Genomic DNA, 14,031 nt, shown 5'->3' on the forward strand with positions numbered 1-14,031 from the left:
AAAAAAAAAAGACTGCTCTGTCTTAGCCCCTACAGGGCTCACAGTCCAGTCTGGCAGGAACACAGTGAGGGAGCAGGGAGAGCGGCCAGGAACTGCAGGAGCTGTGGGCTCTGATAGGGTGTCTGAGTTTCATTCTGAGAGTGATGGGAAGTCTTAGAAGCAGAGAAATGACATGATCTGATTTGTGTTTTTAAAAGCTTACTCGGCCCCTTGTGGGGAGAAGGGGTTGTCAAGCTAAGGAGAGGTAGCAGAGAGACTAGCGAGGAGGCAGCTGCTGCCCTCTAGGCAGGAAGGAGTGGCAGGAAGGATCAAGCCTCCATCACTATGCTGGGTCCACTCCTCCTCCCTTTCACCCACGCCCCGGGGCAACTCCGGAGCGCCAGCCTCTTGCTGGGCAGGTGCAGTCCCCTGCAAGCCCCGGTCTGCAGGAGGTCAGGGTGAGAGTGGGGCTGGCAGCGGAGATCTCCCAGCTTCCCCTCCAGATCCAGTGCTCCCCGGACATGCCTGGCAGGGGAAAAATCTGGACAATGATGAAGCTGGTCCTCAGCCCCTTCCCTCCCAGCCTTTGTTCCTAGAACCTTGTTATAATCACACAAGCTCAGAGCGTCAGGACAGCACTACAATTTGCCTGCAGGATTTATTCTTGTCGTGTAAAAATCAGTTTCCACTGGAGGAGCTGGTGAACTGCGTTCACTCTTACTGTGTGCAACTGGGCAGTTGTGCCAAGTGGGGGTGGGTGGGGAAGGGGGCAGACAGGGATGTCCAAAACCTTGCTGTGTGGCTGAGAGCGCCTGCCTATGCCTGCAGGACAATTGCTCCCATTTTAGAGATGAGGAAACTGAGGCCTAGAGAGTAAAAGTCACTTGCTTGAGGTTACAGGGCCAGGAAAAGGCAGAGACAGAGCGTGAATCAGGTCTCCAGACTCCCAGCCAATGCTTGGCCTTTTGCCAGGGTGGGGAGATTGCTGAACATTGTGGGACCAAGGCAGGGACAGCCAGGACATCAGCCAGGCCAGGGGAGCCTGAGGCTAAGCGGGCAGGTTGTGATCAGGGCTGGGGAAGCCAAGGGCATTCTCCCATTTGAACACACACCCAGGATGGGCCCCAGAGTATCCAAGGTCACCAGTTCCTCTGGGTCACCCTGTCCACACTCCTGCATCTCCCACCATGGCTGGCGAGGTAGATTCTAGCTCACCTACCCCTTCCCCACTTCACAGGCCCCCTCTGTGACATGTTAGATGCCACCTAGGCCACCATCCCCTGCTGCCAAATCAGACACTTCTATTCTCATCCTGAGGGTGTCAGGCACACACGCCCAGATTCACGTGCTTCCTTGTCCATTTACACGTGTGTGGTCACATATACACACATACACACATATACACATATGCACCCAGACTGACAAATATAATGACAGATGCTCATATGAACACTCTGGGGTCACCTCATTCTATCCCCCTCACTACCCTACCCCCAGCCCCCTGCCTCGTCCAAGCCCCATTATCTTGCCTTGGTTACTACACCAGCCTCCTGCCCTTCCCTCCCTCCAGCCTGACTGAGGGCGTGGGCAGGAGGGACAGGTCACGGGGGTAGGGGGCGGTGGCTGGGCCAGGAGCCCCCAGTTCACTGCAACTCCACCTGGATCAACTCAGGCCCTGGCTAGAGCGAGCGATGGGTGGGTGGAAAGGGAACTCCTCCCCCAGCCAGTGGCAGGCCCTCCCATCTCTAACTCACCCTCCGGCTGGAAGCTTCTGGATACCCGAAACGGGGAGCACATGATGTCTGGAGTTGGGGCAGGCGAGGGGAAGAGTGGGTCCCTCTGCGCCAGCCCAGCAGCAGCCAGGCGTACTGGACCCTGAGGCCTGACGCAATGGAAAAAGAAACTACAGCTTAGGCTGGGCCGGGGGCCCCCTCCCCTCCTACCCCAGCAGGAGGGCAGGCAGGCAAGGTGTCATTAAGGGAGGGCTGGGCCTGCCATGCGCATCTGGGCACGATGGAAACACCCCTGGGGCAGCCCCCACCCCATAGGTAATTTGAGGTTTCAGGCTGGGGGATGGGATGGGGAGCCAGGGCCTACTTAAAGCATGGTCCTGACTCCTGGCACAGATGGACACAGCCCTTCTGGGGTGACCAAATCCCCCAGGCAAGGAGCTTGCAGAGGGCTTTATGACACTAGTGGTCCCTTTTACAGACGGGGTCAACTGAGGCAAAGAGAGGACAGGGCTTGGGAATTCCCAGGCACTGATTCATTGGTTCATTCAATAAATACTCCCTGAGCACCCTGGGGCTATGCAGTTAATAAAACACACAGGAGCCGGTGGTGGCTCACACCTGTAATCTCAGCGCTTTGGGAGGCTGAGGTGGGAAAATGGCTTGGGCCCAGGAGTTTGAGGCTGCAGTGAGCTGTGATTGTGCCACTGCACTCCAACCCGGGCGACAGAGCAAAACGCTGTCTTCAAAGAAAAGAAAAATGGACACATAGGGTTCAGCCCCCACAGGGTCCACTGACCCCAGAAAAGAGGCATCTTGCCCTTAGGCAGAAGGACAGGCTTGGACACTGGTGCTGAGCCACAGGCCTAGAACATCATGGTTTTAGCCAGAAAACTAGGAAATCATCGTCCTTAATCCCCTTTTATCTTCACCTCCTATATGCCACCAGTGCTGCTGATTTCACGTTCAAGCTGCATTCAGCATCCATCCTCTCCCCACTTCCACTATGTCAGCCCAGCCAGGCTCCCATCATCTCATGCCCAGACACACCCTGACCCATAACAGGTCTCTCTGATGCAAGCTCAGCTGCGCTCTCTTTTCCACACCGGAGCCAGAGGGAGTCTTTAAACCTAAAAGTCAGATGCCACCATGGCTCTACCTGAAAATCTTCCTGTGACCTCCTCATCCAGGTCACACAAACCCCAAATCGTGCCCAGGATGACAGGACCCTGCCTGACCTGTCTCTACTTCCTGCCACCCTCCCCCTCACTCGCTTCCTTTGCCCCAGCTGCACTGGCTTCCCTTTGTTGTCAGCCTCTCTCCTGCCTCAGGGCCTTAGCACTTGCTGTTCCTTTTTCTAGGAATGCCTTTCTTCACAGGAAAGGTCTTACTTGTCAGCTTAATATCACATCCTCAGAGGCCTTCCCTGATCACCCAGGCTGACGTAATCCGTCTCCGCTCCATGCTGCTTCCTTCATAGATCGCTGCAATGTACAAGCGTTTTACATATTTGTCTATGTGCCTGTGTCTGTTTGTCTGCCCTGTCCCTCAGGAGGACATCGTCACTGTTTCCCCAGATTAGGTTTCCTACACCTAATCAATGAGGGAGGTGGGGGCTCGCCAGGCAGACTCCATCAGCAGCAGCCCCAGAGCAACCATAGCCACCTCCCCGTGCACACATCACTTGAGAGAATCACAGGCGGCTTCTCAAACCCTGGGCTCTGAGATGCCAGCAAGAGAGGGACTGTGTCCTACTTCACAGGGGTAGAAACTGAGGCCCAACAAGAGGCAGTGGTTTTTTGAAGCCAGGGAAGGATGGTGACCAGGCTTAGAGCCAAGGCTGCGGTCACTCCATCCTTCCCACCTTGGCTCTGCCATTTAACTGCTGTGTGACCTCTGGCAAGTTCCTTCAACTCCCTATGTCTCAGTTTCTCCCTCTGTAAAATGGGGACAAGAGTGCCTCCCAGCTGGGCGTGGAGGCTCACACCTGTAATCCCAGCACTTTGGGAGGCCGAGGCAGGCAGGATCACCTGAGGTCAGGAGTTCGAGACCAGCCTGGCCAACATGGTGAAACCCCGTCTCTACTAAAAATACAAAAATTAGCCGGGCATGGTAGCACGTGCCTGTGATCCCAGCTACTCGGGAAGCTGAGGCAGGAGAATTGCTTGAACCCGGGAAGTGGAGGTTGCAATGAACTGAGATCGTGCCACTGCACTCCAGCCTGGGCAAACAGTGAGACCCTCTCTCAAAAAATAAATAAATAAATAAATAAATAAATAAAAACAAAAAACTGATTGAGAAACATGGCTCTCGGTTCTCCCTCCAGGCTGGTGGACACAGCACAGGAAAGCTCAGAGAGACCCGGTAGTGATGGGGAACTAGGGAGTGAATTGTGGGCTTGGAAACACAACCTTCAAGGTCTTCGAGGTGGGGCCCACTCCTGGGTGCTGAGGTGGGGCCCACTCCTGGGTGCTGTGGCTTCTGGGACCCTCAGGGCCTCTGAGGCCTTCTGCACCCAGCAAATCCTGTCAGTGGGGTCTCATCTCTGACAGCAGAGGCTCCTGAGGTGGCTCAGAGCTGTTACCACGTGTGGTTTCCAGACGGGTCACCTACGCATCTCCCTGGAGCTTGCTAGAAATGCAGCACCCAGTGGGCGCGGTGGCTCACACCTATCATCCCCGTACTTTGGGAGGCTGAGGCGGGTGGAACTCGAGCTCAGGAATTCGAGCCCAGTTGGGCAACATAGTGAGACCCTGTCTCTACAAAAAATGGCAAAAAAAAAAAAAAAAAAAAAAAAAAAGCTGAGCATGGTGGCACTTGTCTGTAGTCCCAGGTACGTGGGGGGCTGAGATAGGGGGAAACACCTAAGCCCGGGAAGTCAAGGCTGCAGTGAGCCATGACCGTGCCACTGCACTCCAGGATGGCAACAGAGCGAGACTCTGTCTCAAAAAAAAAAAAAAAAAAGAAAGAAAAGAAATGTAGCATCCTGGGCCCACCCAGACCTGCTCTAGCAGAAGGCCTAGAGCAGCCCGTAGGCCTGTGTTTTAACACGCTCTCCTGGTGGTTCTGATGTGGGCTAAGTACACACAAATCACAGGTTAGCTGAGTACATGGGGCATCTTGTTCAAATACAGATTGTCATTCAGCAGGTCTGGGGAGGGGCCTAAAATTCTGTGTTTCTAACAAGCTACAGGTGATGCTAGGGCTGCTCCCCCTGGAACCACACTTTGAGGCACGAGGCCACAGATCAGAAGATGCAATGCGGCCACCCCATGACTGACCACACCCCAGGGATGGCTCTAGCATAGCTGGATTTGGCATAATGAGGCAGGTGTCACACTTGGTCTCCATATAAGCCCTGCTGGCTTCACACACTGAGCTCCCAGCCAGGTCTCTGTAGACCCCTGAGTTTGCAACCTCTAGTCTGGATGGGAATGCTCTGTTAACCAGAACCCTTAGCTAACCATACACCCATTCCCTATGGGCCCTGATGGCTGCTAAGTTTACGGAACTTCTGGGGGATTGGAACACATCTTGAATGAATCCAGGTCTAAATTGCCTCCTTCGTCCCATTTCCCAGATGAGAAGATCCAGGAAGACAAATGACAACCATATTAGTCAAGGTTTTCTGGAGAAACAGAACCAATAGGATATCTATCTATGCAGAGAGAGAAATGGATTTTAAAGAATTAGCTCATGCGATTGTGGGGGCTGGAAAGTCAAAAATCTGTAGGGCAAGCCAGAAGGCTGGAAACCCAGGCAGGGTTTCTATGTTGCAGTTTTGGGGCTGAATTCAGTCTTTGGAGAAACCTTAGTCTTTGCCCTGAAGGCCTTTGATCAATTGGATGAGGGCCACACATAATGGAGGGTAAGCTGCAGGACTCAAAAATCTACCGATTTAATGTTAATTGCACCTAAAAATACCTTTATTTCACCAAACAACTGGTCACCAAAGCCTTGCCAAGTTGACACATAAAATTAACCATCATAGCAATCTTTAGTTCCTAGGAGATCTGTCATGGGGCAGGAAAACAGGGTGTTAGGGCAGGAGCTCTGGGCTAGCCCTTAAGTGTGGGAGCTCAGAGAGCCCACCCCCACCCTGTCAGCTGCAAGAGAAAGGTGAAGGTGGGTGTGGCCATGCTGATGGAGAGATAACCATAATAAAATGAGAATAATAATGCCTGCCCCAGGTCCTTGAAATTCTGCAGCTTCACAACATCCCCAAATGGGGTGTTATCATCAGCACTCTCATTCTCCAGGTGAGTAAACTGAGGCTTGGAGGTTGAATCCCTTACCCACATGGTTCTGGTCCTCTGGCTCCTAGCCCAATACCACTCTCGCTATTGGGCCTCCACTAATGTGACTCTGGACAAGTCGTTGGTCTTTCTGTGTCTCAGTTTAGTTTTTTCATCCAACACATGGAAATTACAAAATGCTTGACACACTGCAGGTACTGACTCAAAATGAGAAAAACCTCTCCATGGCTCCCGGCTGTTCTCAGGACAACATCCAGGTTCCCTGATGAGGCTCTCAAAGTCCTCTCCCTCACACCTTTGGCTCTAGCTCTGCTGTTTGCCACACAGAGTTGCAGCAAGTATTTTTCATGCCTCCCTAATTCTGCATATGCTGTTCCATCTGCCTGGAATGCCCTTCCCCCTTCTTCACTTAGCGATTTCTTTCTTCAAACTCAGCTCAGTAAAACCAAATGCAGCCGGGCACGGTGACTCACGCCTGTAATCCCAGCACTTTCAGAGGCTGAGGTGGGCCGATCACTTGAGGTCAGGAGTTCGAGACCAGCCCGGCCAACATGGTGAAACCCTGTCCCCACTGAAAACACAAAAACTAGGCAGGGCGTGGTGGCTCACGCCTGCAATCCCAGCACTTTGGGAGGCCAAGGCAGGTGGATCACAAGGTCAAGAGATCGAGACCATCCTGGCTAACATGGTGAAACCCCATCTCTACTAAAAATACAAAAATTAGCTGGGCGAGCGCCTGTAGTCCCAGTTATTTGGGAGGTTGAGGCAGGAGAATCACTTGAACCCAGGAGGCAGAGGTTGCAGTGAGCTGAGATCATGCCACTGCACTCCAGCCTGGCGACAGAGCAAGACTCCGTCTCAAAAAAAAAAAAAAAAAAAAAAAAAAAATCAAAAATTAGCCGGGCATAGTGGCGGCCGGTGCCTGTAATCCCAGCTACTCAGTAGGCTAAGGCAGGAGAATCACTTGAATGGGGGTGGGGTGTGGAGGTTGCAGTGAGCCAAGATTGCACCACTGCACTCCAGCCAGGGCGACAGAGTGAAACTCCGTCTTAAAAAAACATGCACTATGCACCCACCCTCACCCCCAGGACGGCCAAAATTTTAAAAAGCTGACAATACCACATGTTGGCAATAATGCGGAGCGAGCAGAACACTCACAGGTTGCCAGAGGGAGTGGAAATTGGTGCAACCACTTAGGAGAAACATTAGTGCCCAATAAAAACATTCACATGTGTTCACCCAAAGATAGACACAGGAATGTTCATGGCAGTGCTAATCCGAATAATCCCAATTGGAACGCCCCACCCAAACCCCCATCATTGGAAGAAGGGAGACATAACTGGTAAATGAACACACAGCGGACCACACACAGCCTGCTTGAAGGCAGAACACGGGTAGCAATAACATGGATAGGTCTCACACGTGCTGTGTGAAGGGGGCCAGACAGAAAGGAGTATGTCATCCTATATGAATTCACTTCGGTGACCTTAAACATGGACAAAACAAACCTATGCTGCTGGAAGTCAGGATAGTGGCAGGACAGGTGGACAGGTGTTACTGACCAGAAGGGGACACCGGGGGCTTTGGTGCTGATCGTGTCTGTTTCTGATCTGGGTTCTGGTGACCCAGATGGGTCGGTTTGTGAACAGTCATTGACTGGTCCATGTAGAATGTCTGCTCTATTTCGTTTGTTACACTTCAATATGGTTAAAAAACAAAAAACAAAAAACAAAAAAAAAAAAAAACGAACAATCCAGGGACTCCTCTACAAAGCCCTTCCGGATTCCCTGCTCCTTGAGAGGGAATCACTTACAATACCAGTATACTGTAACCATTGACTTAGAAGCATCGCCCTCACTGGAGCTGAAAGATGGAACCAAACCCTATTTTCATCTCATTATTCCCAGCACCGAGAGGCACAGAATGGAAGCTCGACACAAGTTTGTTGAAAGTGAGGAAGAATGGGCGGGCACAGTGGCTCACGCCTGTAATCCCAGCACTTTGAGGGGCTGAGGCGGGCAGATCATGAGGTCAGGAGATCGAGACCATCTTGGCTAACACGGTGAAACCCCGCCTCTACTAAAAATACAAAAAAAAAAAAAAAAAAAAAATTAGCTGGGCGTGGTGGCAGTCACCTGTAGTCCCAGCTACTCGGGAGGCTGAAGCAGGAGAATGGCATGAACCCGGGAGACAGAGTTTGCAGTGAGCTGAGATTGCGCCACCACACTCCAGACTGGGCGACAGAGCAAGACGCTGTCTCAAATAAATAAATAAATAATAAAAAATAAAAAAAACAAAGTGAGGAAGAGTGAAAAGGTGAGAGGAAGAGGAACCATGACATCTTGGAATTGTAGAGGACCGGGACTACAGGTTCACAGAATTCCAGAATTTGGGAATTCTAGGATTTCAGAGTCACAAGTTCTTTGAGATTCAGAGCTAAAAAACTTTAGAATTTATCTGGCTCCACTTTCCAGCCACACAGGAACCCTGGCCACAGTCTGGCCGCCCCAACATCCTGCATCCTGGTTCTGGTGGGCAGGGTCCAGCCACAAGCCTTATTCTCTGGAGCCCTTGCCGCATGCCCATTGCTGCAGCAGCTCCTGCCAGGCGACAGGCAGCCCCCGGGGAGCAGGCTGGCACTCCCGACCAGGTGGGGGCGGCACCTTGACACAAATCACTTCTCCACCGCGGCTATGGCACCGGCTGCTGCGCTCCAAAGACACCATACTCCGACAGGCAGCCAGGCCATTACGGGGATAAATATAGATGCAGACAGCACCGAGAGGAGGCTGCAGCAGGGGTTGGCCCTGAGGTCCCCCTAGGGACCCCCAGCTTCCACCAGACCACATTCAGAGGGAGGTCATTCTCTGTAGCGCCCGCTTAATCACTAAGCTCTGGCTCTTAGGGGAGGGGGCTTCCCTTGGGACCCTCCCACCCTCCCAGGCCTCAGGTTCAGCTCAGCCTGCACTGCAAGGTTTGTGTCACTTACAGAGGGGCTGACCTAGCAGGCTGAGAGGCAGCCTCCACTGTACTCCCCATGAGTGCAGGAACTGGGTTCTGTCCTCTCCTGCCACTCCTCCCTCCTGGGTCTCAGCTCCTTCCCCTCCGGCCTCCCAGGAAGCTCCATGTGGGGAGGGGCATGGACTGAGTACTTAGGGGACCTTGGGAGTGGGTCTGGCCAGGCTCAGAGGGCAGGGGACTCCCATGGAGGAGGGAATGGGGAAAGTTGTGTGTCTAAGAGAAAGTGGATTTGCCTAGGACTGAAAGACTGGGGGTTGGGAAGGTGGAGGAGGTGAGGTCCCCTGGGTGGGACATCACCTGCTGCCATTGCCTGTCCACCCAAGGGACTGAGGTGTGCTGGAGAAAGTCACCCATTCCCTATGCGACCCGGGCCGTGTGTCCTAACCTCTCTAGCCTCAGTTTCTTCATACAGGAAATGGAGCTGCTGCTAACTAGAGCTGTCCCCACTACTTTCTTCATGATGTTCTTAAGGCAGTAGTGAAAAGCTCGTAAACGGAAGAGGGTTGTGCACAGATGTAATCCCTCTTTCACCTGTGACTTTGGGCCTCTACCTTCCAGGAGGGCTTCCCTCACCATGCAGTCATCCATTTGGTCGTTCAACAGATGTTTCTTAAGCAGTTCCTCTGGGTCAGGGACTTTGCTGCATGCTGGGTGGGGGCAACCATGATCAAGACACACTCAGGCTCTGGGCATAGGCGTTCAGGATGGAGTTGGGGGACAGAGAGGTGAGCAAATGGCAAGGGCAGGAAGTCTCAGATAGTGGAAAATGTCCCAAAGAGAATAAAGCAGGGTGAAGTGATTGTGATGGGGCAGTGCGGAGGAGGCCGCATTTGAGCTGGGATATTAATAGATCAGAAGCTCCAGGAGAGCAAGGCATTGGTCTCTCTTGTTCATGGCTGTATCCCAGCCATAGCTGGTGCCCAGCAGGTACTCAGTGAATATTTCTGAATGAATGAATGAATGGGCTCCTGAACCACGCTAGGCATGTCCCCACCACAGGGCCTTTGCATGTGCTGTTTCCTCTACCTATTTCCCAGCATGTGCAAAGGCCCTGCGGTGGGGACATTCCTAGTGTGGTTCAGGAGCCCATTCTCCCTGCAACTCAACTGTATCCCTGCAGGCTTTTGTGTCTTGTCAGGAGCTGAGGCTATCTGGCCTGCCTGATGTGCCCTGGCTGTCCCCTCTCCAAAACACAGAGGGAGTATGCCCAGCTCCTAGCAAACAACTCCTTCAATCCCTCTCTCCTCTGGTTGGACCCCAACAGTCTTTTTTTTTTTTTTTTTTTGAGACAGGGTCTCAGTGTTTCACCCAGGTTGGAGTACAGTGGCACAATCATGGCTCACTGCAGCCTTGACCTCTTGGGCTCAAGCAATCCTCCCACCTCAGCCTCCCAAGTAGCTGGGACTACAGGCACGCACCACCACACCCAGCTAATTTTGTTTATTTTTTTATTTTTGTAAAGATGGGTTTTCACTATGTTGCCCAGGCTGGTCTTGAACTCCTGGGCTCAAGTGGTCTGCCTATCTTGGCCTCCTAAAGTGCTGGGATTACAGGTGTGAGCCACCACACCTGGCCCTCCCATCAGTCTTTCAGAGACATGCCCCTGGTGGCCCAACCTGAGAAAAGTGTATTGTAAGAGCACAGTGAATGCTGGGAGCTGAGCTACCGGGTTTCAAACTCTGGTTGGCCATGGATTAGCTGAGCACCACACACTGAATGGCTTAGATTCTCTCACAGTTCTGTAGGCTACAAGTTTGAAATCTAGCTGTCAGCAAGGCCATGCTCCTTCCAGCACTCAGCATGGTGAGACAGGGATCCCTCCAGAGACTCAAGAGGGCAAGCTCATAATTCTCCCAGGATCCATCACTCAACATCACAGACTCATTTAACAGGAGGCTGCAAGGAGGGGCAGGTGCAGTCATTCCTCACACAAGGATTTACTGAGCACCTACCATGTGCCAGGCACTGTTCTAAGTGCAGGGACACCGCCCTAAACAAGATGGACACTGTTTGCTCTTGCCTTTTTGTGGATCTGACACCCTTTGGGGAGCGAGGCGGATAAGCTGGTGCACCAATGAGTAAAGAAGATGATTTTGAAGAGTGGCAAATGCCCCAAGAAAAATACAACCAGGAGATGCAGCAGTGAGGAGGGATGGTGACACAGTCTCACTACGGTCAGTCTCATTGCAGACCTCAGAGCAGGTGTGGCCAGGACAAGTAAAGAAATGTTACATGGTCAAGCACAGTGGCTCAGGCCTATAATCCCAGCACTTTGGGAGACTGAGGTGGGTGGATCACCTGAGGCCAGGAGTTCAAGACCAGCCTACCCAACATAGCAAAACCCCGTCTTTACTAGAAATACAAAAATTAGCTGGGTACGCGCCTGTGATCCCAGTTGCTTGGGAGGCTAAAGCCTGAGAATCGCTTGAACCTGGGAGGTGGAAGTTACAGTGAGCTGAGATTGTGCCAGTTCACTCCAGCCTGTGTGACAGAGCAAGATCCTGTCTCAAAAAAAAAAAAAAAAAAAAGGAAGAAAGAAATGTCCCAGGATGTGGAATAGCAGTCTTCTTGACTGCCATGGGAGCGACAGCTGAGGTCCGGTGGCCCAATGACGGCAGAAGACAATAGGATGTGAGCCAGGAGGCGCCTCTAACCTGGGCTCAGTCCTCAGGTATGGTGGGACCCCCACGTCCTCCCTTCTGGACAGGGAGGTGGGGAGACATGTGATTGTGGACTTTTCTAGCTGCTGCCTGCCAAGATCACAGGGTGACCTGGCGTCCCGGCTCCCACAGAGCCCACACCACTGTGTCCTGCAGGGTTCCTGCCTCTCTGAGGCCATATTCTGCAAGGGGGAAGGAGCTGGGTCCTTGAGGTGTTTTGCTCCTGATTCAGTAGCCCCAGTGCCGTCTATGTGTAAGGGTCAGGGGAGGGGAGAGGGACAGAGACCTCCATCAGGCTGGGGGCACCCTGACCCTGAGCTGAGGGCTTCTCAGACTGGGGACCGTACCTGGCGATGATGCCTCCTGCTCTGACAGGAGGGAGAAAATTACTAGAGAATGCTCTTTTGTTTTCTGTTCGCTCCTTAGAGCCCTGTGAAGCCAGTCAGATGTGGGGAAATGGGGACACCTGGATGAGAACTACCACCTCTCCTGGTCCTCTTTCACCCCAGCCCCCTGCCCCTAGAACAGCCCAGAAGTCCTGATGGGAGGGGGAGGAGCAAATTGGCCTGAGACAATCCCACAAAGAATCCTGGATGCAGTCACCCACATCAGGCTTCTTAATATTCCCATGGATAATGACAATGACAGTTAACCAGGCACTTACCATGTACCAGTAAGTGCTGGCACCCGAGTCCTTGCAATCTAATTTAATCCTACCTTTGCAGAAATACACAGTTACCTGAAAAAAATATAAAAGTGTATAGATACAGAAACTGAGGACTGGGAGGAGGACCGGATGGGGTCCAGTACTTACTGTTTTACAGACATAGAAACCGAGGTTCCATTCTCACCCATCTTCTTCCCCTTATGCCCCAGTTTTTCATTCTCCTGACATCCCAGGGGAGGGAGTGTCCGTTGGAACACCACCAGAGACACCACACTTGCCAGTCATGAAGTGCTCCCTACTTGCAGAACGTCTGCTCCTCGTTCCCCACTTCCAGCCTCCCAGCTGCCCGACTGTAAGCTGGATCATGTCACAATTTGCCTCATTTTACAGACACAAACCCCCAAGTCCAAGGGGTGACAAGGCACTCAGACAGGAAGTGACAGCCACGAGAAGAACCCAAGCATCCACATCCTTTGTCCCTGGTTCTTTCCATGGAGAAACCTGCCTGGGTGACCCCTTCCAATCCAGTTGGCTGGGGCGGTCCTGGAGCTCACCGGGACATATGCCAGGGGGAATGCCATGAAACCGCACCTTCATGCTGTGTCCATTCTCCAGGAGGCAGGCCCTGGAACATTAGCCCATTTCACAGATGATGACCCGGAGGGCCACAGGGGTGAACGGTCTGGGCCAAGCTCCCTGTTGGTCACAGGTGGGGTTCAGACCCAGGTCTCCCAGGCCTCCTCATCAGGGCTGGCCACAGGCAGGCTGCAGCTGCCAGGGATTACAATCTGCGCACACCACACCGTCTGTTTCCTGAAAAGCACGGGCTCCCTGCAGTCCCTGAAGCTGTGGATGCCCAAGGGGCAGAAAAAGCCCCCCACCCTTTGAAGACAGCACACACCCCTAAGGGAGCAAAAAACTAAGGTAGACAAAACAAAAGGCGGCTCAGATCATTCTCTCAGACCACTTGTCCCTTCCCCCAGTACATATGGGGCAGGGGATTCAGATGCAAGATGAACCCCCTATTGGCTACCAGAGCCAGCAGCATCTGTGACCTAGGGCAAATCACAACCCCCTTTGAAGCAGCCCCTTCCCCATAGGAGAGCTTCTCTAACTGGGGGCGACGGAGAGCGAGGCTGGGGGATGGGGTGGGAAGGGCAGGGAAGAGGGGAGTAAGACCCCTCTATTTTCAGAGGAGCATCGCTGCGAGAAACAGGGAATAAGAGAGGGCCTTGCTCCCCCGCTCTCTCCATGCCCACCCCCACGCCCCCTTTAAACACACAGGTGCCAGACAGCTTTTTCGCAAAAACTAGTTTGCAAACACACTCCGACTTCTGGGAAGCTGCCCAGCTCCACTCCCCCTCTGCGCTCCCAGTACCGGGGCTGGGAGCTGGCCCTCCGGCAGTTGCCTGGGGCTGCGGGTGGGTGTTCAGGGGAGGGAGGAGGACAGAGGGGCGCGGAGAGCGGCCCGCGCCGGCCAAGAGCCAGCGCGACCTCACGCCTTCAGCAGCTGTGGCAGCGGCGGGACTCCACCTCCCATACGCCCTCCAAGTCCCTGGGGCGGGTGGGAGGGTCCCCATAGCAGCTGGGCTCGGACCCTCAAGGGCGCGCCCCTCCCCAGGGACCCCGCCCGCCCTTCCCCCGCAGTCCGGGCGCCGGCGGGGCGCCCCCGCGTGGCCGGGTCGGAGCTGAGTCACCGAAGCGCCGGTGTCCGGGTT

The 14,031-nt window shown here is 53.4% G+C and overlaps 2 protein-coding genes across 2 annotated transcripts in view; both read right to left on the reverse strand.

Moving 5' to 3' along the window:
• Window positions 1-14,031, reverse strand: part of CX3CL1 (C-X3-C motif chemokine ligand 1) — a 338,913-nt gene that overhangs the window by 266,935 nt on the left and 57,947 nt on the right. The gene's annotated exons all lie outside the window — the stretch shown is intronic.
• Window positions 1-14,031, reverse strand: part of CPNE2 (copine 2) — a 54,330-nt gene that overhangs the window by 39,911 nt on the left and 388 nt on the right. The window lies entirely within an intron of this gene.

Source organism: Macaca thibetana, chromosome 20 (assembly GCF_024542745.1).
Source record: "Macaca thibetana thibetana isolate TM-01 chromosome 20, ASM2454274v1, whole genome shotgun sequence".
NCBI lineage: Eukaryota > Metazoa > Chordata > Mammalia > Primates > Cercopithecidae > Macaca > Macaca thibetana.